The following is a 15,755-nucleotide window of genomic DNA, read 5'->3' as shown; positions in this document are numbered from 1 at the left end:
TATTAAATTATATATTCTATTTATCCATCAGATGCAAGTGTTACATAGCTTGTATGTTAAGAATATTAGCTTAACTATAACATATTAGTTCTCATGTTTTACAGATTCCCTTATTGAATATCTGTGAGAGTTTCCCCAATTAATTTTCTCTGATGAGATAATTAAAGCCATAAGTGATTTTTACATGCCTGGCTGGGTTTTTATCATCTTTATTTTCTTCACTCGTATAACTGAGTTATGCATTACAAGATTTTAGAATTGTTTTATCCTATGGCTTCAGTTATATTGAGCTATCCCCATTTTTTTTCTATGGAACAAATGGGTCTTATGTATTTCAAAGATTAAGGGCCCCTTTATTAAAGCTGCGCTACAACGCGATCCAGCGCGATCCAACGCGGTAAATTTATTTTGTTTATTTCAACCTATTTTGTAAATTTATTTTGTTTATTTCAATGTATCTAGGTGGCATTACAATAATAACATGCACAGAATATGATAAACAGGACTTTTACAAACATGTACGTTAGATAGATTGTGAGCCCGCTGGGACAGAGAATGAAAACTGCTTGAGTACCTGAATAAATGCATGTAAACCGTTCTGAGCTCCCCTGGGAGAACGGTATAGAAAATTGAATGAATAAATAAATTGAATGAATAAATGTTGGGTTACAGGTGAATAATCACATTGTAAATAGATCATTACATTATAATTCGTCTTAAATCCAGCATTCAACATTATTGAAATGCTTCTAAAAATAGTGTGGTTTTAAGGATGTTTTTGAACTTTTGAATATCTAATAACGCTCTTTAGCAGTCCAGTTAATTTGTTCCACAACCTTACTCCCATGATAGAAATGGCAGCTGTTCTTGCTCCGATGCTCATAGCGTCGGAGCACTTACCTGGCTGGCCCATGCTAAAACCCTCTAGCACAGCATGATAACAGAGGAGTTTAAATCAGGGCCATCACTTTATGTTGATATTCCATAAGCTGCGTGATACTCTTTCTCCATCCTTTCCAGATGCTGATATTATTAACAGGGCAACTCTGCGTGAGTTTTATACATAGTATAGGCCCCCCTTTTTATCAAGCCGCATTAGGATTTTTTTTATCACTTGCTACTGCGATAAAAGCTCCGATGCTCATAGAATTCCTTTGAGCGTCAGCAGTGGCTGGCGATAAAAAACTCTAATGCAGCTTGATAAAAGGGCCCATAATTAAGTTGATAATATATTTAGAAAGTGTGAATTGACTTAAAAACACACAGATACTCAAAGAGGGTTTTCTTGGCTTTTTCAAGATGCATGGGACTTTTCACCATTTATTTTTCAAACATAGGATATGAATTTTTTTTTTTTTTCACCGAAGGTAGCAATACAGTTTGGTAATGCATTTTTGTTAGGTCTGAGATGATAAATTGAGTTCTGTTTTTGATGAAATATCAGTCTCTCTACATATTGCTAATTGCTTGCCAAACATACAAGGTATGATAAAGAAAACTGCGTATGTGAACATGAAATAACACAAAGGTATTTAAGACAAAGTAACATAAAAGTTCCTTAAATGATATTTCCTGTGTCATATCATGTCATTTTTGTCACAAAATGATAGAAAAAAAAATAAGGGCCCCTTTCACAAAGCCACGGTAGCGATTCCCGAGTGGCAAAATTCAACGTGGCCCATTCAGTTCCTATGGTCTGCAACTCATTTGCTTTGCTAGGACTTGCTACTGTGGCTTTGTAAAAGGGGCCCTAAAAATTTGTTTTATTTATTCCAATGCAGTAAAGCAGGGGTGTCCAATGTCGGTCCTCGAGGGCCGCAATCCAGTCGGGTTTTCAGGATTTCCCCAATGAATATGCATGAGATCTATTTGCATGCACTGCTTTCAATGCATATTCATTGGGGAAATCCTGAAAACCCGACTGGATTGCGGCCCTCGAGGACCGACATTGGACACCCCTGCTGTAAAGTGTGTATATAGTCTATGAAGAGTGTCTACCAGTCTTAAAGAGCATGAGCTATTTATGAAAAGTGCATACGCCCTCTCTTTTAGGAATTCTATGAAAGTCAGAGCAGTTACCATCACTGCCGGCGCTAAAACCCGTGCTATGGGGTTCATAATAAAAAAAAAACACGTCTAAAAAGTGTCCTAAATGGCTACTTGGACGATCAAAAAGCCTGATCGTCCAAGTACCCATAACCAAAGCTGGTTTTAGACGTATCTAAAACCAGCTTAGGCCTTTCCCCTGCCACTAAAAGCACAGAGAGAAAAGAGGCGTGTTTAGAGGAGGGGAAAGGGCGGGCGGTGGGTGGGAGGTGGGCCGACCTACACCTAGGCGTGCAGCAGGTATAACCAAAACCTTAGGCAGGTTGCCTAGTCGGCACTTATACTTTTTTGACTTAGACAAAGTCAAAACAGGTCTAAGTGCCGAAAAAGGGGCCGCTGAGCTGATGGTGGCTGCTGCAATCAGCTCAGCGGCTACAGCAACCTGCCTACAGCAATGATCGCGGCAGGAGAGATGCCTCATCTCCCCTACCGCGATGCCATCACTCCTCTACCCAAACTGCCTTGACCTGAGGAGTCGGCGGGGCAAGAGGGCTTGGGCTCCTTCCTGTCCAGATCATTTTAAGGTGGGGGGAATTCTGTAATCGGTGTTGTTTTTGACATACACCGGTTACAGAATCCAGCTTTTAGGCGAAGGACTGGCTCCTCCTTTGCCTAAAAGCCCTTGTGTTGGACGTTTGGGGCTTAGGCGTTTTTTTGGTTCATTATGAGGTATAAGTGTAGACGTCGTGGGGGGATAAGTGTAGACATAGTGGTGGTCTGGGCGTTTAAACAGCTGAATGTAGAGGCAGGCCATTATCAAAAAAAGGATGTTTTTTTTTGATTATGGACATTTTCCCTGCTTCTGCTTTCAACGTTTAAGGCCTTAGGCCAAAAAGGGACTTAGATGGTTTTTTTGATTATGCCCCTCCACACGTTCGTAAAAGAGGGGAACTATTTGTGATGAGTGCACATTGAAAAAAATATTGTGCACTCTTAGCAAACTGTGCACAATTTTAAGAACATTGCTCCCTGAAATGAAAATAAAAAAACACCAAAAAACACTAATCAAAATTCTTACAGATGATACAGAAAATGAAACACGATAAAAATGTTTGCCTACACACCCCTAAAAATTAGGATACAGAATCATCATATTTGGCACATCAACATGTCAAACATTATATGACAAAATTATCAGTATGACACCACTTACTGTGTGATTATAAATGTTTGATTATGAGAAATGCCAACCTAATTGTTTCCTGCAGGGTAGCTTGGGGCTCCTACATCACGGACTGACATAATTCATTTTGATAGTCAGAAGTGTTTAACAGGAAACCAATTTTACTGGCTTGTTTACCAGAAGGATTAGGCATCACAAATATTTTAATAAAGTAGACTATCCTTTAGGCAATTCTTTTAATGAAAAACATTGACAGCTGAACAGTGATTTAAAATAGACTTTAGAATGGCGGCATATTGGCATGTGGAATGTGCTATGAGCAGGTTGTTGCTGGCAAAGACACATTAGAGATCAATAAAAAGCCATTTTAATGTGGAAACTGTGCTTTTACTGGTATTCAGCTCTTTTACTCTGTGGGTCTTACTTTCTGATATCATGCATATATAACACCCCTGTAAATGACTTTTAGCCTTAGTAAGTACTATTTGTTCAGCCTCAAGTAATTTCAGACCTTGATATGAATTATACCCTATAAATAATGAATATTTCCATTCTTTCTACATTACTTCAATGTGATCAAATAATAAATGAATAATGATATTCTGACTCGTGTTTGCTTTCCAGTTCTAAAGGGCCCTGATAAATTTAGGGAGGTTGGGGAATACACTAAGGCCTACCATAATTGCCTTTCTTCTTTATTGACATGTACAAAGTTAGCAATTTTTACAGAGCAGAGATGTGTGAAATGGTTCATCAAAAAGTTGAGGGTCAGTTTTAGATGAAGTAGTTATGTATTTGAAGAGTGAGGCCTATAACTGTGTAACCTTGTTTTTCATATGCTAAGGAAGCAGATGAAAGCTGAAGAGCTAAAATACTGTGAATCTTTTCTTTAAAGGAACAGTCAATGGCATATTTTTCAGCACAGCAGATCATACAGTGCGAGGTGTGTGTGTATGGGGTGGTGGTGGTGGTGGGGGGGGGGGTTCAGTGCAGGAGGGTCACACTTAGAGCTGCTCACATATCTTCTGGGATTATAGTCTTCTTGCTCCAGGGATCCCTTCTGATAGTTTGCTTGGGGATCCTTAAATCAGCCTGCAACCAGTCGCTCAAGTTCAAAACAAATGAAATAATTACAATAAAGTAGTTTACATTATTAACGAAGAAGAAAAAAGAGAAAAAGAAGAGAAGACATGCCTAGAGCAAATTAAGCTCACATACGCCACTCACCTTGTCCCTCCCTTCCTTTCTTCTTTCATTGGTTCCTCTACTCTGCTCCTCTCTCTCCCCCCCCCCCCCACCCTCCATCCCTTTTGTGGCAGGGCCTTGTTAGTCGTTCTGGCCTGTTTCTATGCCTCTCAAGTTTCAACAGTGTTTTAGAATAGAATCTGCCAATATAGATCCTGTTTTGAAACACAAGAGAAACCGAAGTTTATGGGCTGGATGCATGCAGTGTAAACATTTTTTTCTAGAAAAAAAAATGTATATAACACTCGTATGCTGGCACATAACCAAATATCTTTATGTTCATAGGGTCCTTTTACAAAGCTGTGGTTAAATGTGGTCTTAGTACATTATTACACGGATCTTTCCTGTACACTAGGGCCATTTTTATCATAGCAGTAAAAATGACTTTTATCCATTTTTCAGATTAATGGCCATGTGCTAATGTTACCTCAAGGGGTATCACCCAAAGTGGCTCAAAGGATTCAACCTATTATATATAATCATACCACTTCTTAGGAACAGTGCATCCACAATCACCTCAGTTTATGGTGTCTTATAAGAAATAAACTCAGGAAAAGGACTCAGAATCGGAGCCTATGCACAGTCCTGATCACAGACTGAGACTATCAGCGTAATTTATTTAGCTCCTTAGCTCCAGTCATTGGCCGGAAAAACCTGAGAATATATATTTTAATATTTTAAAATAATTTTTATATAAATATTTTTAAATAGTTTTTAATAAATAATTTTAAATATGTTAAATGACTAAATCTTCATATAGTAGATGCAACTATTCCTTAGTTTGAAAAAAGCTAGCAACTGAGCACTTATCTCAATCTTATTTCATGTGCTTCATTACTGCCACAGCTTCGAATGTTTCATTATCTGCTGCTAGATTGTTGCCACTGCCGTTTCGTGGATACAACACTTATTCCACTGCTTCAGGGCCAACGGCAAAAGCATTCAAGCATCTATGATACAGTTAAAGTAAAAAAGAAGATAATTACATTTACTATCATTTTACTTCTTAGTACCATTGTAACACAATACAACTTACTATTCACGGCTGCCAGAGATTTTTCAAACCGAGAAAAAATGGCACCGGCATACATTTTATACTAGCACAGTAATGTGCTGACTATGAACGTTATACTACGTGCTGACATCATTGTTCCTGACATTAACCCTTAAGGGAGTACAGTACTAGCTGGTAGATCTCCTGACCATGTAATAATCAATTTAAAAGGGATCAGTAGAAATGCTGCCACTCTACATTCTTATTTAAACCCTTTGGCGATAAAGATCCCAGTCGGTTGATTCAACGCTGTTCCCGTTGGGCTAAATATCATTTAAAATTACCACCTCTATTACTCCGGTGAACAATCTAAATAATAGTGGCTTTGAGGGAGAAAAAATCATGACTTTTTTCAACGCAGTGTTTGGCTAAGGGAGCTCCTAACACTCGATTCTTAATATTGCTTTTATGTTCAGTCAATCTTATATTAAATCTTCAAGATGTTTGTCCAACATAAATTAACTTGCATGGACACTGTAAAATATATATTACACCCTGTGATTTACAGTTTGAAGAATGCTTAAGAGCATTAATGATCTATTGGATTGCAGAATTTATTAGAGATCATCATTATTTTGCACATTTGGCATGCCCCACAGCTATAATGTCCTTGATGTATCACTGCAGCATTTATATCTCCCTCTGGAAATACAGAGGGACACAATAGTTCTTTAAGGTTCCGTTTTCTCTTATATGCTATCTGAAGTTGGAAATCCTGGAACACCCCTGCAATCTTTAGTATGTCCCAATGTTTCCTTAGGGAACGAACCGTCTGATAGCAGTTCCCCGAATACGTTAGAACACAGGTCATAACCCGATCGTTCTCTCATTGTGTATTATCTTTAGGTGTTAATAAACTATCCCTATGGTTATGATATGCCCTTTTATAGGCTGCTTTAACTATACTAGGGGGATATCCTCGTTGTAAAAACTTTTGTTTTAATGTGTCAGCCTGTCTCCTAAATCCACTTGTAGAGGAGCATATTCTCCTTATTCTCAAAAATTGAGAATAGGGTAAGCTTCTCTTGAGTGTGAACGGATGGGCACTAGAGAAAAGAAGTGCTGAATTACAGTCAGTGGGCTTAAAATAAACCTCTGTGTCAAAACTGTCGTCTCTAATGCTAACTTGAACATCCAAAAAAGGAATCTGTACATAACTGTAAATGTGCGCAAATTTTACTTTAGGGTGGCATTCATTGATATATACTAGGAACTGGAGCAATTCATTCTCTTCACCATTCCAAATGAGAAAGATATCATCAATGTAGCTCATCCATGTCCTAATCTTGTCAAAATATTTGGAGGGATATATCCATTGTCTTTCAAATTTATCCATAAATAAATTTGCTACTGAGGGGGGGCCATAGTAATACCCATGGCAACACCAGATTTTTGTTGGAACAAGGTATTCTCAAACATAAAAAAGCTATCAGTCAAAACTGCTTATGCTAAAGTAACCAGAAATTCAGTGGGTACTTTAGGATTAACTCTTTGATCTAAAGTTTCTGTAATGATATCTATTGCTTCATTCTGAGGGATGATAGTGTAAAGAGAGCATACATCAATCGTCACTAGCAGACAATGGGGATCAGGAACTATAGCATTTAATTTTCGAAGAAATTCTGTCGTGTCCTGTATATATGCACCAGTCTGTTTCACAAATGGTTGAAAACATTTATCAATATATATGGAGGAGGCTTCTAATATAGCATCCCGATTGGATACAATAGGTCTGCCTTGTGGAGTAGATATTGATTTATGGATTTTAGGTAGTAAGTAGAAGATCGGTATCTTAGGATATAGGACATTTAAAAATCTAAATTCTCTTTTAGTAATATATCCCTTATCCAAAGCTTCTTTTGTTAGAATGTTAATTTTCAGTTGTATACTTTCTGTAGGGTCAGACGTTAAAACTTCATAATCTTCACTGACAAGTTGCTTATATGCTTCTTCTAAGTATAGTTCCTTACTTAGTAGAACTATCTTACCTCTTTGTCTGCCCTTCTTATTACCAGATCTGTATCCGCCATAAGCGTTTTAATCGCTAATCATTCATTTTTATTTAAATTGTGATGTTGCTTATGTTTATTATATACTAGCTGATGCCCCGGCGTTGCACGGGTATTTAATTATAGCAATAACACTGTAAATGGATTCAAATAAAGATACTTTATAATGGTGAATGAAATTATTTTTTTACAGCTTAATAAAAAGTACAATATTCAAATTATAATGTGAAATATTTGACAAAATGAATACAATACAACTAACGCAAAACGTGATTATAAACAACAATTTTAGTTTCACCTCCTGGAGCAAGAACATATAAATTCTTGGGTGAACCCACCCTTGAGCAAGCAACATAGAGTTGTGGTCCGCGAGACCCCCAGAACATATCACCCCAGGTAGTGAGGGATCTGCATACCAAGTTTCGTTCAAATCGGTCAAGCCGTTTTTGAATTACAGTGAGAATGGCAGCTTTTTACATTTTTTCCATTGACATGAATGGGTGAAATCTGATTTTCTGTTTGTAGCTCCGCCCATGTGTGCAGGTGGGCTGCGAGACCCCCAGAACATATCACCCCAGGTAGTGAGGGATCTGCATACCAAGTTTCGTTCAAATCGGTCAAGCCGTTTTTGAATTACTGTGAGAATGGCAGCTTTTTACATTTTTTCCATTGACATGAATGGGTGAAATCTGATTTTGTTTGTAGCTCCGCCCACGTGTGCAAGTGGGCCGCGAGACCCCCAGAACATATCATCCCAGGTAGTGAGGGATCTGCATACCAAGTTTCGTTCAAATCGGTCAAGCCGTTTTTGCGTGATCGCGGCACATATACACACACACACATACATACACACCTCCGATTTTATATATATAGATTGATTCATTCTGTTTATTTTTTCCAATGTCTGCCAAAACCAATTTGTGAAACGTCTCTAGTACTGGATCACTAGGACCTGGTGGAATCCATGTTGATTTAGGGGTTACTATCGAAGTCTCACCTTCTGTATCAGCAGAGTCTATTTTTGAGAAAAAATGTTTAATTTTAAGTGCACGAAAAAATATTTCAATATCAATTTGCGTTTGAAAATCGTCAGTAGGAGTTGTTGGAACAAACGAAAGACCTTTGGATAGCAACATCTGTTCATCTTCTGTAAGGACATGTTTAGATAGATTAACTATCGATACTCCATCTTTTTGTTCTCTTAATTTCATTTGATTTATTATCTTCTCTTCTTTATCTATTATGGATATCTTTGTCCTCTTTGTGAACGTGTTTGTGGTCTTTGGTTTGGATTTTGATACTGATTTTGGTTTTGATATTGATTCTGACCTTGCTAATGTTGCCATTTGTGCGCAGCCATTTTTTTAAAATTACAGCTTGAGCAATTGCCACCACCAATTTTGTAGGCAGCAAGAACTCACGAGGTATCAATATGCTATCCAGTTACTACATGGTAATGTAGCTGTGTTAACTGGTTAGCGTAGGAACACCCACGCTTTTCCTCAACATATCCCCTGGGAAAAATAGGAATAATATTTTAGTGCATGTTTAGCTTAAAGAGATTTCAGGACTATCGTGCGATGCTGTAGCACAGGGGTGCCCAACGCGTCGATCGCGATCGACCAGTAGCTCAGGAAGGCAACGCGAGTCGATCGCGGAGCCTATCCCGGGCTCTGTGATAGACTCGTGTTGCCGTCCTGATCTACGGGCCGATCAGCCTTCCTCTCCAGTGTTCTTTCTCCCTAGGGCCTTTTAGCTGGGCGATCCGCCCAGCTGTCATCTGCCGCTGCTGAACAAAAAACCGGCTTGGAGATTTCAGCCCGTAGCGAACTTATGCTCCGGGCTCTAACGTGTGCGTGCCGGCTTCTCTTCTCTTCCCTCCGAAACCGGAAGTTATGTCCGGGGGGGGAGGGGAGAAGGGAAGCCGGCGCGCACATGTTGAGAGCCCTGAAGCAAGCGTTCGCTATTGGCTAATACGGGAGACAAGCATTTGTTCTTCTTCCTGCCGGGTCCTGCCTACTTTCTGTTTCCGCGAAGGCAGGACCCGGCAGCATTTCCCCTAATAGGTCGATCGCGATCTTGGGCTGATCAGCCTTCCTCTTCCCGATGGCAGAATTGACGTCGGGGAGAGGAATGCTGATTGGCCGAAGCAGGGAGAGCTTGGGGCCTGTTATTGGTGGCGTTTGGGTCCTAGTCCCCGATGGCAATGGCAGTGGCAGTGACTTGGGGGAGGGCAGGGAGAAAGAAAGAAAAAGGGCAGGCAGGGATACAGAAGGAAAGAAGAGAAACAGAAAAAAAAGAAAGGGAGGCAGAGAGAAAGAAAGGGCAGGGAAGAGGAAGGAAAAGTTGGGGGAAGGAATGAGGTCTGGAGGAGAGGAAGCATACAGGCTAAAAGAAGGGAAGAAAGATTGTATGCACAGTCAGAAGAAGAAAGTGCAACCAGTGACTCATGAAATCACCAGACAAGGTAGGGAAAATGATTTTATTTTAAATTTTGTGATCAAAATGTGTCTGAATTTATATCTGCTGTCTATATTTTACACTAAGGTCCCCTTTTACTAAACCGCAATAGAGGTTTTTAGCGCAGGGAGCCTAGGAGTGTCGAGAGCAGCGCTGGGCATTCAGCGCAGCTCCCTGCACTAAAAACTGCTAACGTGGTTTAGTAAAAAGGGAGGGAGTATATTTGTCTATTTTTGTATGGTTGTTACTGAAGTGATAGTGCATAGAGTCATCTGCTTTGACCTCTTTGAAAACCCTGGAATAGGAATGATGATTAACATTTTCTATGCGTACAGTGTGCGTTGTGTTTTTTTAAAATTTTATTGTTGGTAGATCATTGTGACTTGGTCATTTAAAAAGTAGCTCGCAAGCCCAAAAAGTGTGGGCACCCCTGCTGTAGCACATCCCACGGTACTCCATTTTGTGCTGTGTTAGGTTCACATAATATTAGCATTTGCATTCCCGTCACCTGCAACTGAAAGCTAATCACCATCAATCAATAATCACACAACTCAGTTTTATTGGAATAAATATTTGGCCGCAGCTTTATTATCTATCTGAATATTATCTTCACTTACAATACAATCTGTGTCCAAAAACCAACAAACCCCCAATGCATATTTCACACATCCCCAGGGAGCTATTCGGTGTCGAAACTAGCTCCAGTTAAGTCTTTAAATTTATAACATTCCCCCAAATATGGCCCACGGTGACGCAAGGCCATGCTTCCCCTCCCCTCCCCTCAAACATGACCCACGGTGACGCAAGGTCATGCTTCCCCTCCCCCCAAACATGATCCACGGTGACGCAAGGCCATGCTTCCCCTCGCAGCGGTATCGCATACGAATGTTACATTTATTTATTTATTAACTGCTCATCTCCCAGATCCAACTGGGCCAAACCCCATTTTCCGCCACAAGCGGTGACAGCCTCGAGCTTGTCACCGCTCCCCCACCTCATAAGCTGCGGCCAACATCTTTAAAACAAGTCTCCAACAAATCCTAAAGAGTACCCCAATAAAACTGGCCAAACCTATGCCTGAAAAGTAGACAGCATCAGGACAATAATGTTTAAGGAAAACAGCTGCAACAAACTCATGAGAAACCACTCTACACCCCCAAAAGCTATCCGTAACTCCAAAAGCTTAGTATTAAACCCATTTATGCAACCACTCAATAGCAACCATGTCCCAGTCCTCCTTACACACTCAATAGAAGACCTAACAAAACAAAAGGGGTGGGGGCATTAGGGAAAACACAGACAGCAGACAACAGATCCCGCCTCAGGGGCAGTATGAAATCCTCTCCTTTTGCTGAACAAATGTCACAACCCATCAAAAGAATCAGAAGTGAAACAGAATAGGAGATTAGGAAATTGTATTTGCTGGAAAAGGATTAGCAAGAGTCATTCCCAACAAATGCTCCATACACCTAACCATAAAATCTATAGTCCATGCCCCACTGAGCTAAGACAATCCTCCCCAGCCCACTAGAATGGTACACAAGGTACTGCACATTCCCATTACTCCACACACACGTACAAAAGAATCCAAATTCCTGATCCTTCTAAGCAGGTGACCAGGGAATAGGCAATTGCATTTAACCTGCAGTCAACCCAACATCTTCAAACAGCTACCCTTTGAACATAATAGCAAGTTGAGAAGGTGCCAGCTCACCCACTCGATAAGCTGATAAGTGCCACAAAAAGGCTAATCGCCAGAGCACCACTACAAATCATGAAGTGCACACATCAGGCAATACTGCAAACAAATGTCACCAAACCCTCATACAAAAAACAAACAAACAAGTAAACCCTGCACATGGACACTGGATCACACACACCCACAACCAATTTCAGTACCAATTTCATAACTTCCATAAAATTCCCACACCAGCAAATGTCCAGTGAACCATCTTCCAAAATCATTCTACAAACAAACCATACAGAACTAATAGAACATTCGGCTGCTCCATATGAGAAAAGAGCAACGCACCTCTGGCACCCAAAAATTGCAGAAAATGAGTCAAACAAAGCAATTGGGCTCCCAGCACCTAGCCAGCGCCTTGCAGTTCCTCGTAACCCAGTCTGAGGACATAAGCAAAGCCACCTAGAAAAAACATAAGGACAGATAAAGACCAAAATGTCCAGCCAGTATACCCCTCCACAGCAACAATTAACTTCTCCTCTCTCCCAGAGAGTCCATGCCTATCCAATGCCTTCCCCAATTCAGAAACTATTTCATGCATCTACCTCACCTTCTGTAACAACATAATGCCATACAGTACTGCAGAGCCCAGCACTGCTGCACTGCATCCCTTGCCCTCTTACTCTGGATTTGCTGTCTAATAAAAGGGGAATCATCTCATGTATAGTTAGGCCACATAGGTATTTAAACATCACTATTATCTCCCTTCTCATGTCCTTCCTCAAAGTATACAGATGGAGATCATGAACTCAGTTCCCATATGCCTATAGGACATAGACCATCAACCCTTGTAGTAGCTTTCCTTTGAACTGAACTTAAATGTACACAAAATTCACAAGGAGGTCTTACCAAAATTTTTAGAGGGGCAGCAAACTTCCATTGTCCTGCTGGCCATACTGATCCCCATGCACCCAAACATCTGTCTAGCTTTTGCTAGCACTATTATAACCTGGTTGCCTCCTGAAGCTCATCACATATAATCACACTAAACCCCACTTTTCATTCGTACACCAAGGTCTTCACCCCATAATCACACCATGCGAGCATGAAATCTGAGCTGCACAATAGGAATCCATTCTACAAACTTAAACCCATCCTTGTTAGGCACACCATCAGGACTGTCTGGTCCATTACTGTTTTGGCCTCCTCCACAAAAAGGCAAATCTTACTTACAACCCTACAATAATCCCACTTACAAAATTGTGAAAAGAACAAGCCCAATAACAAATCTTCAAACACTACTGATAAGATCCCCCCTTGGCATAGCCATCTCCTGGGACCACAACCCACTGACACCTTACTGACCAACTAGTTCCTGCCCCAGACCAACAGTGGAGCCCCCATACCGAGAACACTGAGTACGATATGCCTATGAAAATGGTAAAATTACTAAAATCAAAATACACCATATTCACCACACGCCCCTTATCCAAACCCATCTCTAGTGAATCCCCAAGCTCTGTTGTAAAAGTGTTTCTATTGAGTTACTTACCAAAAAGTCAAACTTACCTGCCTGTATATCCCTAGTGCTGCCTTTTTTCCATTTGTTGTGGAGAGAAACCACATCCTCTCTGCTCTATTCCTGCATTACCCACTCCCGACTCTAAAGAAGCAGTGAGAAGGTAGTCAGCAGAGTCACCAGAACTACCCCCAAATTCCTGCATTACCCTTGGATGTACCTTGCAGTATCCACCCATAGTTCTAATGAACCCTCACAAACCCAAGCCACTGAAAATCAATCAGGGTTTATTACACCTCCTGCCCCAGTCACATGAGGTGTTTGTACACCCTCCTCTGTGAACCCAGCTGTGAATCCAGAACAGAAAATATTAGTGAAGAAGTCAGCTATCTTTTTATCAGCTGCTACTTATTGCCCCCTTGTGTTCCACAATATCACTTTTGCATGTCTTCCTATCCCTAATAAATCTAAAAATGTCTTGTACCCCATCATTACCGTGGCAGCTATTTATCCTTCCATCTCCATCTTCATTTTCCAGACTACTCGACTAACCCCCCTTAACTCTATCCAATAGTGCCTCTGATGCCTTGCACCTCATAAGAACATAAGAATTGTGATACTGGGACAAACCAAAAAGTCCAGCAAGAACAGTATCCTGTTTCCAACAGTAGCTAACCCAGGACCCAAGAACCTAGTGAGATCCTATAATCCAAATTCCATGCCCTAGTAATAAAACAGAAATTATGCTGCCTATCATAGGAATAAGTAGAGGATTTCCCCAAGCCATCTCAATAATGGCCTATGGACTTCTCTTTTAGGAAAGTATCCAAACCTTTTTTAAACCCCGCTAAGCTAACTGATTTTACCTCATTCTCCAGCAATGAATTCCATAGATTAATCACATGTTGTGTGAAGACATATTTCTCTGGTTTGTTGTAAATCTAGTACTTAATATCTTCATTGCACACTCCCTAGTCCTAATATTTTTGGAAAGAGTGAACAAGCAATTCACATCCACCCTTTTCTCTGCACTCCACTCAGTAGTTCCTATACATGACATACACAATAACTTTGTTCAAGTTTGCTCACTACTTACCTAGATGATTCCCCACTAACACCATAAAAACTTTTCCCTTTAATTTCTCCAGCACAAATAAACCAAACCCTCATTTTTATTACAATGCCCCCCTTTCCACAGAGACAGACACCAATAAATCTATTTCCCCCCTAACAAACCCAGAAAAAATAACAACCCACAAGTACATAATATGAATGTATCTGAAACACCAAGAACAGGTCATCTCCAGCTAAGCTAACAAATCAGGACAGCTGACACCAAGCTGAATTGACACAGAAAGAATGCCAGTCACAGGAAGATACAAGAGATCCAGAAAGGCCACAGCACAAAAGGAAAATTAGGAAAATGGCCCCTATTGACACTCCAAACAAAATTTTAAATCACAATGCTGCGAAAATAGTGATGCCGTACAGTCATGCAGCCGCTGAGCACATAACTATTGCAATGGCAGCTGCCAGTGCTCCTCAGCTCCCAGACACGGGAACACCAAATCTGCGAAGGCCGCAAATCCACAACTCTGCCTAGCTGTAAAAAACAAACACCTGAATGTAGCATCAGCACCTCCCAACTCCCTCCTTACCTCTAACACCAGAATTTCACGTCAAATCCTCAAACCTTTGTGGCACACAGAGCAGCTAGTCACTATCCTCGTGAACTAAAGACCTGCCAGCTCCCCTAAACTAGCCTACTAAGAAACAACCTGGCAAAATTACACCTCAACAGAAAGACCTCTCTGTGTCACACAAAATAACCCCAACAGGTAAGTCCCTCTCTGACACACTGTACATTAGCGAGCAAACACCTTTCACATCCCATCTCCCTCACAGCCAACCCACTGTGCCCACGGTCGTGCAGACAACTCACCAAATGGCAGCCCAGCGCTAACTACTGCTCCACACAGGGGACTGTTGTACTGCCAGGCTGTTAAACCTCCACAGAAGAGCCCAAACTGCTCCTCTCCATTGCAGTCTCTGCTTAATCAGGCAACAAATCCAGCACCTGGCAGACAAATAGCCTGCCCTGACTAAAACACAGACACAGAGAAAGTTAACAAGGCAAAAAATTCCCTTACTCAAAATAAACCAAACTTCCTAACATTAAAATCACAATGAAGAAGAATATTTTTAGTAAGAATTAATATACTCTGAAGAGAATAATCTTTTCCTGAAGAGACTACTCTACTGTTCCCCTTTCCTCACACAATTCACTCCAGCCTGCCACAACATCCAACCAATCACGTGACTGCTCCACCCCATCACCTTAGAAACCTCCCTAATCATTTTTCTTTCTTACAAGCTCTGTCTATTAACCCTTTCTTACTTCCTCTTATAAAATTGTCAATCCTTATTCTACAGACCCTTGATAACACCTCATATATTCCCCTTACCCTCTGTCCCCCCTCCCCCCATCATTCAATAAATATTACCAGCCGGTGACATCAGCTCAGCTAATGTTATATCACACCAGATGAATCTGG

At 40.6% G+C, this 15,755-nt stretch overlaps 1 pseudogene; it reads right to left on the bottom strand.

Moving 5' to 3' along the window:
• LOC117364242 overlaps positions 1 to 8,883 on the bottom strand; it is a 40,809-nt pseudogene extending 31,926 nt beyond the window's left edge.
• Between the last annotated feature and the right edge of the window lie 6,872 nt (positions 8,884 to 15,755).

This window comes from Geotrypetes seraphini, chromosome 7, assembly GCF_902459505.1.
Source record: "Geotrypetes seraphini chromosome 7, aGeoSer1.1, whole genome shotgun sequence".
Taxonomy (NCBI): domain Eukaryota; kingdom Metazoa; phylum Chordata; class Amphibia; order Gymnophiona; family Dermophiidae; genus Geotrypetes; species Geotrypetes seraphini.
Note: the sequence above shows the minus strand (reverse complement) of the source record. Positions and strands in the feature narration are given on the sequence as shown.